Here is a 20,184-nt window from a genome sequence, read left to right on the forward strand (position 1 = left end):
GGGAGCGCGTGACTGGTCTGTGCCTGGAAATCTGTAGGCGCAGCTTGTTGTGGCATTGTTGGGGCCTCTTCAGCTGCAAGGGTGTCCCTATTTCTCCTGCATGACGCCTGCCTTTAGGGTGGCACACAGAGATCACTAGTGGTGATTGAAGTGCCCCTGTGGTGGTCCTGAGGAGTGTGTTATCCTGAGCATCCTTGGAAATCTGGACTTGGGGATTTTGGAAATTTGTACTACACCTCTCAAAATGGGGAAGCCTGATAAAACACAAGCCAAGCTGCTATTCGAACAATGAAAATAGTCCCAGACATGAGAGGAAGGCTCGTAGATGACATGGACTGTGCCCCATGCTTGTAGCCCAGAACTGGGCACTGACCTGCGTCAATTTCTGTCTACAATGCAACTTAGCCTTACTAAACTTTATGGTAAGATTGACTCTCAGTTGTATAAAATGACAAGGATGTTGGAGCGTTTGGAGAAGAAGCATACTGAGTGCATAGATATGCTGGAGAGGCATGTTAGACGAAGAAGATGAGCAAACCACTGCAATTGGTAACCAGAAACAGATGAAGAAAACCCTGCTGGTCCTTCAAACAAAGGCAGAGAGCTTAGAGGCTCATTCTAGGCGGAACAATATTTACATAGTGGAATTGCTGAGTCCACAACTACTGGCCCTATGGAGCCTTTTGTGGAGCAGCTACTCATCAAACTACTGGGCTGTTATATGCAATGCTGTACCCGATGCGCCTGAAAATAAACTTGGAAGGGATATCTAAAATCTTCAATGATCCTAACACTGTGCAGCAATTCCTCAAGAGGCACGTGACCCCTAAAATACCAGCATGTTAGTCACCTGGGCAGGTGGATGAAGACTGGATCTCTACCCACAAACTGGATGAGCAGGACTGATCATCGTCTCGATTGATTATTAATAACTGGCAGTACACTGTATCACACAGTTGTTATGACCTAATGTTGCTTTAAATGTTTATGGTATGCCCTTTACTGATATGGTGAATTGTATAGCCTGCATTTTGTTGTTTTATGTATAAAGTTTATGGCGGGTTGGATTATGAATGGGCTTTTTGGTCAGGACATTTCATTTGACTCTTGCAGTGAAGTGTAAGTTGCATGGTGTGGGCACTCCTGATACTGCCAGATACTGAAATGCTGGCTTTAATCTTGGTTCGTAGGAGTGAGGGGACATGTCAATTTACCTTTATGTTTACTGTATAGATCTCCCTGTCAGAAATCTTCGGTCAGTAAATGGAAAGTTACTAATACTTCCAAGATTTAAACAAGTACGATGGGGTGGAAAGAGCATTGTGGTAGAAGCATCCAAAGCATGGAACAAACTGCCTTTCTGCATAAAAACAGAACCTAGCCTCCTTACTTTCAGGAAACCTTTGAAGACCTGGGGCCATGTTATCAAGAACGGCGATAACATTATCACCACTTTAGCGGCAGGAGACTGCCGCTAAAGCGGCAAAAAGGGGCTTGATAATATGCCCTTGTGAATTCTCATAGAAGCCCAGGTTCACACCAGAACCTGGGCTTCTATGGGAATTCACAATGGCATATTATCAAGCCCCTTATCGCCGCTTTAGCTGCAGTTTCCTGCCGCTAAAGCGGCGATAATGTTATCGCTGTTCTTGATAATAAGGCCCCTGGTTGTTCAGAATTTGGTAATTCTGGCGATTCTATGACAAGTGAAGCTGGAACTTATTAGCGCTTAGACTCCGTTGGGCAGTAATGCGCTTTACAAATTCCTCTAAGATATAACATACATGATGGCAATTGCTATTGTTTAAGTGGCCCTCCTGTGACGTGCTTTGCAGCAGTGTTTGGCGGGTGCTCTCTGCCTCCATGTTCGATCCACAGTGTTTCTATGGGACTATGGGGTTTGGGTTTCCAGGTGGGCAATTGGAGGGATGCTTGAGGACATGTCATAAGTTTGGGGATGTGGCGTGGGTGGTGGGAGGGGCTTGCAGAATTTTGCCATCTATACTATGTCAGCACGAGAGCCTACCTTGGATGAAGGACGTTATTTTCAAACACCGCTTCTTTTATTATCGAATTTTTCTTTTCCGTCTGGTCCTGGCCATAATGTCGATTTCAGCCGTGTATCTATTGCGGGAAGAAGTCGTCTCGGTCTTATTCGGTCCTTTCTTTCATGACACAGACCAGTCTCAGATTCCACTGCAGCTGTAGGAAGAGCCCCACAGGCTGAGTGTGGAACGGGACCCCGGCCCAGGGATCTTGTATAATCTGAGCCCGCCTCTTTCAATATAAAGGCATCATTGATATAATCTAGGAGCCAGTAAAAGCTCATCCGAGTCTCAAGAAGAGATAATTGGCCTAATCACTGCAGATAAGTGACAAAGCCCTGATGAGAATCCAGGAAGTATCTTACTTGGATTCGAAACGTGTCGGCAAAAACTAAAGGAGCAATTAATATCATTGGTTGGATGAACTAGCGGCTGCTAGCTCTAAAAAATTGGTCACCATTTGGTGATTTTGTCTCCTTTCTTTTGACTTTGTCTATAATCAAGTTTTGAATATTGATTGTTTGAACATAAATGTATTAATATTTATTGTTTGTATTGCACGTAGGATGTATGCATTGTATTTATCTTGTCTAATAAGTGATGTTATGTAGTTGGTATATGTGTTGTATATATTTGTGTAAATAGCTATGAATGTGTATATGTTTCTTTTTTCATTCATAAATGAGATAAACAGTTTATAAAAAGAATTGTGTAAATCGGAGGGGTATAAATAAAAGTAGCCGGCCAAAACTGAAATTTATTTGTTTTGACCTTTAAATAATTGTTTTGAGATTTTGGTTGGTGTCGGCACTGTTGTTGTTTTTCATTGATAAGGTCCAGCCCACCCCAATGTTCTAGGACCTAACTCCTTAGTTTTAGAAATATCTGCATTGTCAGCAGCCACTGGAAGTGTGGATGTGTGGGCAGGCATTTTCAGCAGGATAGAGATTATACTCATTATTCTTCAGTGCACGACAAACATACACAAATCGATTATTGGCGTGCTTCATGCAGTTTATTGCCAAGCATGCACTGCTGTTAACAGCTCCCGTGCACATACTCGGACCACTCCCCTGTGCACCTGGTCATGGACATTGTACAGTTGCACCCACATGCATTCTTATGGCATTTTCCACCATATTCACTACTAGATGCAGTGTTTCGCTAAGAACTAGCGCAGTCAATCAATGAATTCTTTCGTACTAATTTAGGTAGAGTGGCTGAGATAGCGACAGTGTGGGAGAACTTTAAGGTATATATTCGTGGGTTTACAATTTCCAAACAAGCAGGATTTTTCTTTGTTATGTTATGTTATGTTATGTTAGTGCTATTTGTATTGCGCACGGCTGCTCCAGCGAAGGAGCGTCCCGGCGCATCGACAAGGTGGCGAACACAACACAACAGGAAACAGAAAATATTATTAAAAATGGGGGATTTAGATTTTAACATAACTGGGAAAACAGAAGAGTTTTAGCGGCCTTGCTGAAAGAAAGCAAGTCGCCAAGAGTCCGGAATTTCAAGGGGAGAGCGTTCCAGAGTGCGGCTGCCCGCACCCTAAAAGAGCGACCCCCCGCCCGACTGAGTTTGAACCGAGGGGCTACCGCTAATTCTTGGTCCAGCGAACGCAGAGTGCGGCCCGGGATATAAGGGCACAAAAGTTGGCGCAATAAGGGAGGCGACAGGCCCTTTCGAATCTTGAAAGATATGCACAGCACTTTAAAGTGGATCCGCTGCCTAACGGGTAACCAGTGCAGGGCTCGCAAAGTTGGACCGGCCGAGCAAAACCTAGGAAGACCTACGATTGCTCTGGCCGCTGCGTTCTGCACTCTTTGAAGTCGGGTCAGCTCGGCCTGGTTTAACCCAATAAAAAGGGAGCTGGCATAGTCCAGCCGAGCCAGAACCGTTGCTTGTACCACAAGTTGACGAGTTGCGGCATCGAAATACTTAAGGGCAGGTCTCAAATTGCGCAAGATGCCGAAGCAGCACGCCGCCGTCCTTTTGGTGTGGCCAACAAAATTGAGGGAAGGGTCCAGCCAAACCCCCAGATTTTTGATCTCCGCAACCGGAGTGGGGGTGGGACCCAGCTCGGGAGGCCACCAAGTGTCTCCCCATAGGTCCGTCCGCTTCCCAAAGACCATCACCTCCGTTTTTTTGGTGTTTAGTTGGAGACAGTTGGACGTCATCCAACCCGCTACCGCCCGAAGTCCTTCTCTGAATCTTGGGGCATCCACCCCGGAGTCCCCGCTGATCGTGACCGCTAGCTGGGTATCATCTGCGTACGACACCATGGTCATACCACAGAGCTTCACAACCTCAGCCAGCGGCCTCACGTAGATGTTAAACAACGTGGGACTCAGCGAGGAACCCTGCGGGACCCCAAGAGACAGAGGATGACATTTGGACTGATAGGGCGGGGACGCCACACAGAAGGAACGATCCCTGAGAAACGAACGAAACCACTGGTGTGCAGTACCGGTCACCCCTATCTCCTCAAAACGCTGCAGGAGAATTTCATGGGAGACCGTGTCAAAGGCGGCGCTTAGATCTAACAAAACAAGCGCCGCCGTTTGACCTGCGTCCAGAACTGCCCGCAGGTGCTCGACCATAAATAACAATGCTGTCTCCGTACTGTGGCCAGCCCGAAAACCATTCTGGGTATCGTCCAGAATGTTGGCACGCGACAGATGATCAGTGAGGGCGGTGTTAACATGCACCTCCGCGAGTTTGGCTGGCCACGGGAGAAGCGAAATCGGGCGGTAGTTCTCCGATTTTGTGGGGTCGAGAGATGGTTTTTTCAAAATGGGCATTACTACCGCATGCTTCCATTTCAAAGGCACCTGGCCAGATGATAGCGACATGTTGATTAAGTCGCAGACCGGGCGAGCAAAAGTCTGGTCTCTGAACATAAGTGGCTTGAGCGGGTCAGCCGGCGACCCAGACTTGACTCGAAGAGCCAAGGCCGTGTAAGACTCCAGAGAGAGACAGGGGAGAGAGTCTAACACCACCTGATCCGGCAGGATGGGTGGCCCCGTGCTGGTTTGTGCAGTAGTGGGAAAGGCCCTATAGATGGTCTGGACCTTCTCCAGGAAGAAAGCCGCCAGCGCTTCACAATGGGTATTGGAGCTGATGGAATTACCGGCAGGCTTCCTTGCCACAAGGTCCTTAAGAGCCTTAAAGATGGTTTTGACAGGATTCCCGCTACTTCGAAACTCCAGAGCGTAATATGCTGCCCGGGCTCTACAAACCGCACGGTGGTAAGACTTGACAGCAGCCGTATACACGTTTTTTTTGCTGCTGTCATACCTCTTCCTCCAGTCTCTCTCTGCACGTCTGCAGACACTTTTTAGGGCCCTCAGATTGCCATCATACCAGGGGCTGGGGGCGCGGAGGCCACACTTACTTGAGACCATCGGGATAAGGGAGTCGAGGGCTCTGGTTACCCGTCCGCAAAAATGGTCATAACCAGATTCCACGTTCTCCACTGCACCCAGTGGGTCATCAGTGAGAAGGCGATAAAGATCTTCCGCCTTTAGTTTGCTCCAACGCCGTCTGGGCATGGCTAGCAGTGACACCTTAAGAGGGGCCTCTATGAGAGGACAGTAAATAGTCACGAGCGAGTGGAATGACCAAGTCAGGGGGAGGGGGGAGGCCACTGTAGCCCCCTCTAGGTTGGAAAAAAAGGGGTCCAAAATGTGGCCACTACTGTGAGTGGGGTCCGAGACCAGCTGGAACAGTTGAAGGGCCTCGAGATCCGCCACCATCCCTCCCACTGAGGTGAGAGACAAAGTGTCAAAATGGAGATTCAAGTCTCCAATGATAGAAAAATTGGCCGACCCTACTGCTAGTGAACTAACTGCCTCAGGAAGGGCCTCCCGAAATGCCACGGAGCTACCAGGTGGGCGATAAATAAGCAATCCTGACAAGGTAAAATGCGATGTAACTGCAACCTTGAACAGGGCGCTTTCGCATGCCGTGATGTTCTGCACACTCCAGGCGCAAGGATAACAAGATTTGACTGCAAGAGCGACTCCGCCCCCTCTAGAAGAGCGGTTGAGCGTGTAGATGGAATACTCAGCGGGAAACGCCAGATTCAATACAGTAGAATCGGTATCCTGCAGCCATGTCTCTGTCAGACAAAAGATGTCAGGGGGGTCATTGACCATAAGATCAGCAATATCCTGATAGTGCTTGACCGCCGATCTTACGTTCAGATTCCAGATGGTAAGATGTCGCAAAGAGACATTACTGCTTATAGCGGGCTGCACTATACTGGACCCCAAGCAAGATGGTGCTTCGAGTAGCCAACCACCACAAGCACAGCGGTGAGGGCCACACAGAGGATAAACACGGGCTCCAGCACAGGGAGGCAGACAATTGTTAATCGCCAGGAGGGTTTCCCTGGTATACGTAAGCATAGTTAAAGCTGTACCTGATGTTAAAGCCACCACGAAACCAGCGCAACCGAGCGCGGACGGGCGCAGACGGGCAGGACTCTGGCACGATTCCGGCCACGCGAGGACACGCCCGCTGCGCGATCCCGCTGCGCTAGGGGAGGAGCATTAAATAGGTGTTCCCAGGCAGCGCATGCGCACTCAAGCGCTGGCAGGTGGAAACGCCTCACTCCACTCACCCCACTCCAAGATGGCAGCCAAAACGAGCAGGGCACCCACCCCAGGACCAGACCCGCCCAAACGGCGGTGAGGGGCTCAAAATATTGTGCAGGTAAGGGGGGATTTTAAAAGACAGGGTCAAAATGCCCAAAGCTAACAGAAATAGAAAAGAACGTTTAAAACAGCAATTTTACTGCAAAAACGCGCGAAGCGCTCTCGCAGCAGCAGCTACCTTGTATGGGGCTGAAAACAGGAGGGACTCGCCTAAATAGGTGTTCCCAGGCGGCGCATGCGCACTCAAGCGCTGGCAGGTGGAAACGCCTCACTCCACTCGCCCCACTCCAAGATGGCAGCCAAAACGAGCAGGGCACCCACCCCAGGACCAGACCCGCCCAAACGGCGGTGAGGGGCTCAAATTATTGTGCAGGTAAGGGGGGATTTTAAAAGACAGGGTCAAAATGCCCAAAGCTAACAGAAATAGAAAAGAACGTTTAAAACAGCAGTTTTACTGCAAAAACGCGCGAAGCGCTCTCGCAGCAGCAGCTACCTTGTCAGGGGCTGAAAACAGGAGGGACTCGCCTAAATAGGTGTTCCCAGGCGGCGCATGCGCACTCAAGCGCTGGCAGGTGCAAACGCCTCACTCCACTCACCCCACTCCAAGATGGCAGCCAAAACGAGCAGGGCACCCACCCCAGGACCAGACCCGCCCAAACGGCGGTGAGGGGCTCAAATTATTGTGCAGTTAAGGGGGGATTTTAAAAGACAGGGTCAAAATGCCCAAAGCTAACAGAAATAGAAAAGAACGTTTAAAACAGCAGTTTTACTGCAAAAACGTGCGAAGCGCTCTCGCAGCAGCAGCTACCTTGTCAGGGGCTGAAAACAGGAGGGACTCGCCTAAATAGGTGTTCCCAGGCGGCGCATGCGCACTCAAGCGCTGGCAGGTGGAAACGCTTCACTCCACTCGCCCCACTCCAAGATGGCAGCCAAAACGAGCAGGGCACCCACCCCAGGACCGGACCCGCCCAAACGGCGGTGAGGGGCTCAAATTATTGTGCAGGTAAGGGGGGATTTTAAAAGACAGGGTCAAAATGCCCAAAGCTAACAGAAATAGAAAAGAACGTTTAAAACAGCAGTTTTACTGCAAAAACGCGCGAAGCGCTCTCGCAGCAGCAGCTACCTTGTCAGGGGCTGAAAACAGGAGGGACTCGCCTAAATAGGTGTTCCCAGGCGGCGCATGCGCACTCAAGCGCTGGCAGGTGCAAACGCCTCACTCCACTCACCCCACTCCAAGATGGCAGCCAAAACGAGCAGGGCACCCACCCCAGGACCAGACCCGCCCAAACGGCGGTGAGGGGCTCAAATTATTGTGCAGTTAAGGGGGGATTTTAAAAGACAGGGTCAAAATGCCCAAAGCTAACAGAAATAGAAAAGAACGTTTAAAACAGCAGTTTTACTGCAAAAACGTGCGAAGCGCTCTCGCAGCAGCAGCTACCTTGTCAGGGGCTGAAAACAGGAGGGACTCGCCTAAATAGGTGTTCCCAGGCGGCGCATGCGCACTCAAGCGCTGGCAGGTGGAAACGCTTCACTCCACTCGCCCCACTCCAAGATGGCAGCCAAAACGAGCAGGGCACCCACCCCAGGACCGGACCCGCCCAAACGGCGGTGAGGGGCTCAAATTATTGTGCAGGTAAGGGGGGATTTTAAAAGACAGGGTCAAAATGCCCAAAGCTAACAGAAATAGAAAAGAACGTTTAAAACAGCAGTTTTACTGCAAAAACGCGCGAAGCGCTCTCGCAGCAGCAGCTACCTTGTCAGGGGCTGAAAACAGGAGGAACTCGCCTAAATAGGTGTTCCCAGGCGGCGCATGCGCACTCAAGCGCTGGCAGGTGGAAACGCCTCACTCCACTCACCCCACTCCAAGATGGCAGCCAAAACGAGCAGGGCACCCACCCCAGGACCAGACCCGCCCAAACGGCGGTGAGGGGCTCAAATTATTGTGCAGGTAAGGGGGGGTTTTAAAAGACAGGGTCAAAATGCCCAAAGCTAACAGAAATAGAAAAGAACGTTTAAAACAGCAGTTTTACTGCAAAAACGCGCGAAGCGCTCTCGCAGCAGCAGCTACCTTGTCACATTGTTAACATTCCTATACTGTTGCCGAAGGCTGTGTTCAGAACTTTGCAATCATTAATGCTGCAGTTGGCATGTGCCAGGAAACAGTTTTGCTTACAGTGGGCTACGCTCACTCTCCCTTGCTTGGCGGGCGACGTAAAGGAGCCAGACTTTGAAGTGTATTACAGAGCAGTGCAGAATATGTTGGCACATTTTTCAATGCACAGCCCACTGGATTTGCCTCACTTATATCTGGAGAGGGATGGGGCATCGCCGATGACTGTTCCTTCTTATATCCTTGATAAATCACAGTGCTGTTTTAGTACCATTAATCCTGAAATCAGCAGACATCCAGCGCGCTCCATTTCTTTACTCACCACAGTTGCCCATAGAGTGGGGCAGTTGGTTTGCATTGGGATGGTAGGAGGCTGCATTGGGGGTACTACACGCCCTTAATATATGCTGTTTGGGTGAGCTGGCTTTGGGTGAGCTGGCTTGCCTGAGCTGGCTTCTCTTACTTATTTGATATACTCGCAATCTTCAAGTCAGGCAATTTCAATTTAGTATGCCTACAAACAGGAGCGCAGACACCCTACCGCATCTAAAGTTTTTCAGTGGTGGAGAGATGACTTAGACATAGAAATTACTGAAAAGCAATGGACTCACTTCTGCTCTGTGAGTCAGGGTGTATCTCTAAATGGACGTCACCGCCTGGTACATTTCAAATATATTAATAGTGTGTATTATACAGCAGTCCGACTCTTCAAATACGGGCTGAGAACTGACTCGATGTGCATGCGATCTGGAGTGGCGAATGCTGGGTTTGTGCACCTGGTATGGAATTGCCCTGGTGTGCACAGCTTTTGGCTTGCAGTGTTTGACACTTTAAGTGAAATTGTGGGTGTTACACTGGTTGGTGTGCCATTACTGGCCTTGTTGGGGTATGATAGTGATATCCGGAAGCCCTTTTGGCGACTAGCAGCACTGAGACTCCTTCTAGCTGGAAGAAGGATTGCAATGCAATGGATGAAAGGTCCCCTACCAACTATCCTAGAATGGCAACAGATATGATACACTGCAATGCACAATAAGATACTTATTATGCACTGATGCCTCCTTGTAGTCGCTCGAGAAGTATATGGCGACCATATCAAGTGTGTTGTAGGGGAGAGGAGTTGGCCTAACGGCTAGGGTGGTCGACCTCGAATCTTGGGAACTGGTTTCGAGTCTCGCCAATGACGCTGATCATCCTGTGACTCTGGGCACATCACTTAATCCCCCTGTGCCTAACAAAAACAAGAAAATGAATGTGTCCTCATGTACTGCAACTGGTGCTTTGTGAAGCGCTCTGATACTCAATTCGGGTCAAGTTTACACTATATAAAACACTGTAATAAAACCAAAAAAAATGAATGCGGCTGCTGAGGGAGATGAGACTCCAGATGATGCACCATAAAGTTCTGGTTGGTTTGGGCACTGACAGTGAATACTAGTTTTTCGTATTGGACCATTGTCACATTTTCATAAGAGAAGGGGGCTGTGGGCGGCCTCCTTGAACATTGCCTTTGCAGTACCACTGTTTGCAGACGATGTTTCGGGTCAAGAAGCTATTTGTACCGTGATGTTTATCTGATCACTCCTTCTCTGCCTTTTAGTATTTACTCTACAAGTATGTACTGGATAACTTACTGTATGCTGTCGTTTAAAAGGACTATGTAATTACTCTGTACTATGACTGAACCTTTAAAGCTGCTGCATTGTATGTAGATCTGCAAAATGAAACTAAAGTTTCATTAGAAATTCATAACGCTGGTTCTACTCATTGAATGTTTGTCATTTTGGTCTTGTTTTTTCATTAAATTAAGATCTATTTTACTAACTGGGTGTGGTAACTATTTGGATGGTGTTTTAACTATTTTACTTTTTGAAGAGTTGCACAAATACTTTACACATTGCCTCCTATGTTAAGTATGACTGCTCTGTGCCAAGCTACCAGAGGCTAGCACAGTTTGATTTAGGGTGTGTATCTGATTTATCCTGACTAGTATTTCTGTTCCTGCTTCGACAGGGTACATACCTCTGCCAAACAGAAACCGATTTCTGACAGTTAGCAATTTCCACTCTTATCCAGAAACAAGAGATGAGGAACAGGGCCATTACAGAGAAATTAAATCTGACAATACTAACTCTCAAAAGCCCATATAGAAGATTTTGGCGCATTTGCGGATTGACTAAGAAAGCTAGAGACTAGAACCACAGGGATTGAGGATTTTGACTTTGGGTGAGCACACACTGTGTGATGATGTAATAAGGAAGACGATCTAATAAGTGATAACTTCAGTTGGGGAACAGATAGAGAAATGCTTCCTCAACTTAAATGAATTGTAATTTGAAATCATCTTTAATGGTAAAATCAGATTATAAATTACTATACTAAAATGTCACTTTTATAGAGCTGTCATTTTTAATTAAATGAACCTGTATGCCATTATCCAGGGTCACATAGCTGTGAATGGCTCTCCTGTTCTACTTTGTGTATTCTTTCAAGACTTGGGGACAAAAGAGATTTGGGTGCGGGCAGGCTCTTCCTTTTCTCAGCAGGATGCCCTGGAGGGTTGTACTCAGCCCTTCCTGAGCTTCAAAGGTTACACTCAGGACATTCCTACCCTCTTCCAGACATCTAAATGCTGCCTGACCTGCCACTGATAAAAGCAGCCCAAACCTAGGCCTGCTTGCCTTTTGGTACCTGAAACCACTAGGAGCGTAATCTAGAAACGGGGGAAAGTTAAACAAAGGAGGCATCTCCCACACAAAGGGGGGCAACAGGGATAAAAGTGGCACCTTCAAAACCTCTAATGAGAGCACTCTTGGATCTGTGGAAGATTCAGAAGAAGAAATGTTCTGCTGTCTGAAGAAGAAAGACTGGACCTGCTTGCCTTGAACCCCGGATCCCCAAAAGTTACTCTAAGTGTCAGTTAGCTGACCTCCTGTTTAAGCTGCAGGGACACACCAATCTTTCAGAGGCTGCCCTGCAACTCAATCAATCAATCAATCAATCATTTGTAAAGCGCACCACATACCCGCGAGGGTCTCAAGGCGCTGGGGGGGGCCGCTACTGATTGAAAAGCCAGGTCTTGAGTATCCTCCTGAAGGTCAGCAGGTCTTGGGTCTGTCGTTGGCTCAGTGGAAGGGTGCTCCATGTCTTGGTGGCGAGTTGGGAGAAGGATCTCCCACCGGTAGTTGTTCTTCGGATGCGCGGGACGGTGGCGAGTGAGAGGTCGGCGGAGTGTAACTTGCGGTTGGGGATGTAGAAAGAGAGCCTTTTGTTGAGGTAGGCTGGGCCAGTCTTGTGGAGTGCCTTGTGTGTATGGGTGAGGTGCTTGAAGGATATCCTCTTGTTGACGGGCAGCCAGTGTAGGTTTCTCATGTGGGGGGTGATGTGGCCGTGACGTGGTACGTCGAGGATCAGTCGTGCCGAGGCGTTTTGGATGCGTTGCAGTCGTTTGATGAGGTTGGTCGGGGCTCCGCATAGAGGGAATTTCCGTAGTCGAGTCTGCTGCTGACGAGGGCCTGAGTGACTGTCTTCCTTGTGTCTGTCGGGATCATCTGTAGATCTTGCTGAGCATGCGGAGGGTGTTGAAGCAGGAGGAGTAGACGGTTTTGATTTGCTTGGTCATTGAGAGCATTGAGTCGAGGATGATTCCCAGGTTGCGTACATGGTCGGTGGGTGTCGGGGCTGCCCCCAGTGCCGTCGGCCACCAGGAGTCGTCTCAGGCTGAAGGGTTGGAGCCGAGGATGAGGACCTCCGTCTTGTCCGAGTTCAGCTTCAGATGGCTGGTCTTCCTCCAATCGGCGACGGCCTTCATTCCTTCGTGGAGGTTGGCTTTGGCTGTGATGGGGTCCTTGGTGTGGGAGAGGATCAGCTGAGTGTCATCGGTGTAGGATTTTATGTTGAGGTGGTGCTGTCGGGCTACGTTTGCGAGCGGGCCATGTAAATGTTGAACAGCGTTGGGCTGAGGGAGGATCCCTGGAGTACGCCGCAGATGATCTCGGAGGCTTTTGAACTTAATGGGGGAGGCGGACGCTCTGGATTCTGCCGGAGAGGAAGGAGGTGGTCCAATCCAGAGCCTTGTCTCGGATCCCTACGGCTTGGAGGCGTGCGCATAGTGTGCGGTGGCAGACGGCGTCGAAGGTGGCAGAGAGGTCTAGGAGGATGAGTGTTGCGGTCTCGCCGTTGTCCAGCAGGGTCCTGATGTCGTCAGTGGTGGTGATCAGGGCAGTCTCATTGCTGTGGTTGCTTTGGAACCCTGACTGGGAAGGGTCCAGGATTCTGTTTTCTTCGAGGTATCGGGTTAGCTGTCTGTTGACAGTTTTCTCGATGACCTTGGCCGGGAAGAGTAGCAGAGAGATGGGCCGGAAGTTCTTGAGGTCTCTTGGGTCTGACTTAGGTTTTTTGAGTAGGGCCTTGATCTCAGCGTGTTTCCAGGTCTCTGGGAAGGTCGCGGTCTCGAGGGAGAGATTGATGACCTTGCGCAGGTGGGGTGCGATGGAGCTGCTTGCTCTGTTGAAGACGTGGTGTGGGAATGGGTCCGACGGAGAGCCGGAGTGGATTGAGCGCATGGTCTTGATTGTGTCATCGATGCTCACGCTGGCCCAGGCTAGCAGGGTGTCGTGGTCGATGGTGTACGGAGGGTCTGTTGTGTTGCTGTCTGTTGGGGCTGTCTGAGTGTTAAAGCTGTCGTGGATGTCTGCTATCTTGCGTTGGAAGAAAGTGGCGAGGGAGTCGCACAGGGCTTGCGATGGCGGGATGTCGTTGGTGTTGGAGCTGGGGTTGGAGAGTTCAGCTGACCAGCACCCACTAGACCTACCTGGGCTTGACTCAGCCCTGCTGCTGGCCTCTGTTGGAGTGAGTCCTGGTCCAAAAGAGGTGAACTCTGGTTCTGGACCCTTAGCTGGCATCAGAGTGTACTCCTACTGGAGAAAAGTTTAAGATACAGACATTCTTAGCTCCTTGCGCTAGGGAATTTACCTCTTTGTGCTGAGAAACGACTGCCCACAACAACTGCCAATGCAAAGGTCTAGCAAGACCTGCTCTTTGTCTCAAAAGTTAAAGCCTGTGTCTACTGCTAATGCAAAGCTCCGGAGATGACTGGCTCTTCCTGCCATAACAGGGGCTGTCTGTGATGCCTGACCTGTCCCATTAACAAACAACTTCTCACTAACGGCGCCCACCAGCGCGAACAGCAGCTACTCGTCCAGACTTAGAAGGCAATTCTTCAGCAGGATGAACCTGGTCACTATATCTGACAAGCGTTGTGGTCAGCCTGAACTTGCAACTTTCCCCCGATGCAGCGCGACCTGATAACCACAAGTGGCACTTTGTTCTCTTTTGCACTATTTTTGCCATAGACTTTAAAAACTCATTTCTCCAGTTCTGCTGACTGGATTTTTGATGCATCGGTGTAATTTTATATATTAAAATGTAGTCTATTTTTCTACATTATTTTGGGATTTTACTTGTGTTTTGTTGACACTTTATTACTGTTTGAGTGCTGCATAATACTCTACACATTACCTCTCTGTTAAGCCTAACTGCTTTGTGCCAAGCTATCAGAGTTTTAAGCACCGCTTTATTTAGTGACTTTTGTGGATAACCCTGGCAAGGATTGTGTTTATTGCTTGAGTGGGGCTTCCACTCTTCTAAACTAATAACTCAGGGGCAGATTTACTAGGAAATGCCGCAGCACAGCAACGCAAGCCCTTTGGCAGTGCCACGCTGCAGCACTTTCAAAGCATAGGAATGCAACATATTTACAATAATATGTTGCATTCCTGTGCTCTCCAATGCACTGGCCCAGAAACAGCTGCTCTGCGCCAGCGCAGGCACCGTTGCACCATGGTGCAAGGATGCTTGCCTCAAGGGGATATTGTTTTTGTGGAGGAAGGGGCAGCTTCCTGCACAAAAACAATCACTACAGGCATTTTCCTCTTTCAATGTGTGCTGTAGAATGCAGCACACATTGAAAGAGGAAACAACGAGAAGAAATGAAAAATGTTTCCTCGTTGCTCCTTCCTACTCCACCCCTGGGGAGGCGTAGCATTCCGACGCATTTCCAGATTTTCGATTCCTCGTAAATCTGGAAATGTGTCTTGTTCAATGGGTGTTGTGTGGGAACACCCACAGCAACACCCAGGGAACGCCCCTTTCCCTCAAAGTGTTGTGTGCAAAGGGCCCACACTTACTTTTAATTAATTTTGACTGCTATCCATTAGATGACTTTTTCTCTTGAAATGTCCAGGTTTGGGTTTTATTTTTATTTCCTTACTTTACTTTGTGCAATTGAAATGTGGCTGATCACATATGCTGATGATGAAAGTAAACTCAAGCCTATAAATAAAAATGTATCTTTAAAGTTATTTTAGTGTCTGGCAAAGGGGTCCAGTGAAAATAGTGAAAATGTAATTCATTGTCACTATTTTCCGCTGGATCAGCCACATTTCAATCCGCAAAGTAAAGTAATGAAATAAAAAATAAAACTCAAACCTGGACATTTCAAGTGAAATACTCATCAAACGGATAGCGGTCAACATTAATTAAAAGTAAGTGTGGGATCATATTTAGTGCTGCTTAAATTTGGTTTACAAAAATAAAATCCATCCCAAGAGGATGTTGGAATCAGACTGCATCATGCGTTTGTGCTACAGACATCACCTAACCAAGGAAAACTGCTTACTTTCCTACAAGTAACACATCGAATAATGCGGGAACAATATTTTAATGGTAAGCAAGTTCCTAAAAAGTATTTTTCTAAAGCCAGAATCGAGGTATGTTTGTTGAACAGATTAGCCTGCATGAAGCTTGACTGATGGCCTGACATGAGAACACCCAGTGCAAGCTCAAGAAAGTTAATCTCTGAGCTTCTTTCCTGAATTACTAGTGGACGGGGAGGCTTAGTACTAGCTCAGTGGCTCAGGAGGGTCAGTTTCATCAGGCTCTGTTCACTCACCTATGCTGGTTGAATTCATTCATCAAATTATGGGAAGCGCACATCTGAAGAAAGAGTGACTTTTCCATTACACAAACTCCAAAGTTAGGAGGCACCCTCGTTTATTTTCTCACTGCAGCAGTAGTCTAAGACCTGACATGCACTGTGATTTGGGATGATGGGTTGAGTCAGAAACTGCTTCTGATTCTGTGCAATAAAAAAATATTTTTCTTTTAGGGAAGGTTGGCAGCCTGTTTTTTTACAAAATTGTTAGATTTTCTTACAGCCGAAAAAGGGACTGGAAACCTTTTTTCACATGTCGGAACACACATCAATGCATGGTTCATTTCAGTGAGTGCAGTGTGTTCATGTTATCTTTTCACTGAGCCTCTAAGCACAAGCACATTAATGATTTTCTGCAAGTGTTAAGTCATTGCGGCTTTCAGAGAATTTACTCTAATTTTAAATTAGACAAATTAAATGCTTGATGTAAATGTAGCATCAATTGACTCACCACAATCCAAGGTAGTGAGTGGTTTCATTGCTGGTCGAGTGCATTCGTGAATAGGCATGTGGGTGGTTGTGTGCAGGTGGGTGAATTGGTGTATGAGAGAGGGTATGGGGGTGTGAGTGGGTGCTTGGGTGGTTCTGTGGATGATGTCATCAGTGATGTCATTTGAGATGTCATCAGTGATGTCATGAGTGATGTCACTGACCATGTCATGAGTGATGTTATATGTGACGTCATCAGCAGTGCGTTGCGGGCGCGCAAGTTATAGTTAGCTGAGCTAACTATAACGGAGGAATTTCAAAGGTTTTGTATGAGAGAAATGTTCAGCTAACTTTAACGTGTGAAAACTAGGGTTTTTTCAAAGAATTTGCATGTTTTTTTAAATGCTAATTCCTAACTATAAAGTGTGTGAAACCTATGTTTTTTCAATGAATTTGCAAGCTTTTTTAAATGCTAATTCCTAACTATAACGTTTGTGTAACCTATGTTTTTTTCAGTGAATTTCAAACTTTTGTAAATGCTAATTCCTAACTATAACGTTTGTGAAACCTATGGTTTTTTCAGTGAATTTCGAAGGTTTTGTAAATGATAAGTTATAAATGTATTAATTATTGTCTTTCTTTTTATACTAATTTCTTATGTTTTTAATATAAATATTTATATGTATTTAATTTTTTAGATTATATTTCATATTCTTATTATAAAATAATAACAAAACTAAATCGCAAAGTAATTTTTGGATTAATTATTGCTTGACTTTGGTTGCAAGTGTAACACAAATCCAGCAATGCTCTGGGGCCCTATTCTCAAAAAGCTGTATCAATCCTTACACCTGCTTCAAGCATGTGCAAGGTTTTGACGCAGCATAAGCTCAAAAGTGACTGAATGAAATGTTATACATTTCACTCAGTCCCTTTTAGGAGGCGTTGCTGCACCCCCTTCCGCACAGGAAAGCCTCTTCTGGCGCAGGGCTTTACAATGTAATGCACCCTCCAGATGCATCACATTGTTAATAGCACACACCATGGCCCATCTTTTGCACCACCGCTGTGTCTCAAAAGTGACACAACGGCTGTGTAAAAGACGCACAAGGGGATTGTAAATCCGCCCCTAACACATACAAATTCACCCAGGCAGTTTCACCACTAGCACAAATTGAAGCATAGACTTCTAACATATTTATGTACATATGTTACATTCAAGTGCTTCACACATGCTACAGTATACTATAGGTAAACACCTTATAGATTCATGCTGTACCACTTCCTTATAGCTCTGCACTTTCACATTCTCCATACATTCATTCATTCATTTATGAACTACACATTCATTCTGACAAACTTTTACACACTAACATAGAAATATAGTTCTTTCTTTGACCAGTGAAGGTAGTTCTAAAAAGAACTGTTTTTTTTTGTTTTGTATTTTTTTTGTGTTTCCTCAACAAATTCCAACCGGAACAAAAGAATGAAAAAAAGAACAACTAATGTCGGACAGCAATGATCCTGTATCCTGCGTTTTATCAGGTCGATAGACTGTTCCCCATAACACAAAAGTTTATCACGAAAAATGCAAAGAAATTTAACTTTAGCAAGGTCAGAATCAATATGTGGGTGTGGACTGCTTGCTGAAAATACTGCCGCAGATGTGCTTGGTGTAGCAGCAGGTGGGTTCTCATGCAACCTCCGTCTTTCAGCTCGAGCAAAGTTCTTGGGGTGCAAGTTCTTCATGTGTCGCACCATATTTGCTGTGCCAAAGGAGTATTTTTTACATGGATCACCCCTTGAAAGAGTTTTTTGGAACATTTTACAGGTTACTTTTGCAGCATTAACCTTTTTTTGACCTTCTGGAAAAGTGAAAAACTTCCAAATTAAAGCTTCTTTCCTCTTCTTTGGAGCTTCTTCAGGAATTAAATATTCCTCTGAAGAACTGCTGGAAGATGACTCAATTGCTCTTATTATGGAGATCTTCCTTCTATTAGAGAAGATTCTCACAACAAATGCTTCTTCTTAGAAAGTCAAAGTCGAATAATTGTAATGGGACGGAACTTTCAACACTCGCAATAGGAAAAGTTACGAACCAATCAAATCTTTACTTTTAAAGTCACATGGCTTTGCGTACGGTTATGATGCGCTTGCGCAGTTCTTTCAATACCAGTACGCATGATCTTCTCCCGTGATTTGTGTAATTCTTTTTAAAAGTAATATAGGATTATTAAAAGTATTTTTTTTAAATCATAGTTATCCCAAATGTCTGCCCTTAGTATATACATTAAATACATACATGTTTTAAACCAAGTAGAAACATTGCCCCCTTTCGCATACAGAACGCTGTACATGACGTAACACCAAAGCTTTAATGCGACGCGTAACGTCAAAGCATATTCGTACCGTATGCGCGGGTACACACTAAATATGATAAGCAGTACAAACTATGGTTTGATCACCCTCTCAGTGATAAATCAGAGCTCAGGGCACGCTAAGGACAATGATTACAAGTGCTGACTCATTGTAGATCCGATTCTGGGCCTGCCTCTGCTCACATGATAAGACCGCCCCCATCTCTCTCTGTTGTTAATTATTGGCGCACACACTCATACTTGCACATGCGCGGTGCACACCCGCCCACACTACCCACATCCCACCACCAAGCATGCTTGCTATCATTTAGCCTGGAAACCAATACATTAGCCAATGTGATATCCCCCAGGGCCATCAATCTTATAGACCGCGAAAACTCAACCAATGACGGCCCTGGACTTGGTTTGGTCAGCCCCGCGGTTCCCATATAATGCGGGCACTGACGTGAGCACGCTCTCTTTTGCCTGCCTCTGCTGCGATGACAGACAGTCTGTCAAACACCCCAAACTCAGCAAAACCGCAACCTTTCAAGACACGACAAAAGACGACAGAAACAAAGGTAAGAGAAGACATCACAACATCAGCCTCCACTGTAAATTGTATATGCATAATACAATTTTTTTATCCTTCATATGGCTTTCCTACCCCTCAATGGTTTTAAATTGTACTTACATAATTGAAATATTTCTTTATAATTCACGAGGTCCTATACACCTCTAATCCTAAAAATTGTGCTTGCATACATTTCTGTGTCTTATTTCTGTACGCCACGTGCTTAGGCCTCTATTATTATTAATTGTGCGTCCATGATAGTATTTTTTTTTCTGCGGCACGAGGCCGTCCCAGGCCTTTATTAACTTATTGATCTTCCTTTGTTTGCTGGAGCTGCAACAGTCTTAACTATGGAATATTAAGAACCCACATTAAAATGCACTTTTGATAGCAGTTACGCAACTCAGTTTTACGATGACTAATCAAAACGTCCTTTTGTTTCCCTCAGCAAATATCCTTCAGAAGCAACCACGGCCTATCGAGCAACAGCAATGGAATTCTCTGCAACTTATTGAAAATACTTTGACGTATAGAAGCAGAGTTCAAGTCGAGTGATGAACTCTGGTGGCCGCACTCTTTATACAAGGTGAGCACAGCAGCCTATATATACAATACCTTCATAGCAATGCATCAGAAATAATTCGGCATAAGGGGCGTCAGTAACGCAGTAGGCACTTCCATATAGAGACCACTTGAATGCGGCACTACAACAAGTAAAATGTACCAGGTACACTGCACTCGTAAAACTGTAGTGTTAGCTTTATTTGTGAAACGAGAGAGGTCCATATTATCAACCCTTGGCGACAAAATTATCGCCACTTTATCGGCAGCAAATTGCCGTTAAAGTGGCCATAATAGGTTTGATAATATGCTCTTTGGAATTCCAATCGAAGCTCATGTTAGATGTGAAGGACATGTGACATGAGCTTCGAATGGAATTCAATAGAACATATTGTCAAACCCATTATCACCACTTTAGTGACACTTTCCTGCCGATAAAGTGGCAATAAT

The sequence above is a fragment of the Lissotriton helveticus genome, chromosome 8, assembly GCF_964261635.1.
Source record: "Lissotriton helveticus chromosome 8, aLisHel1.1, whole genome shotgun sequence".
Taxonomy (NCBI): domain Eukaryota; kingdom Metazoa; phylum Chordata; class Amphibia; order Caudata; family Salamandridae; genus Lissotriton; species Lissotriton helveticus.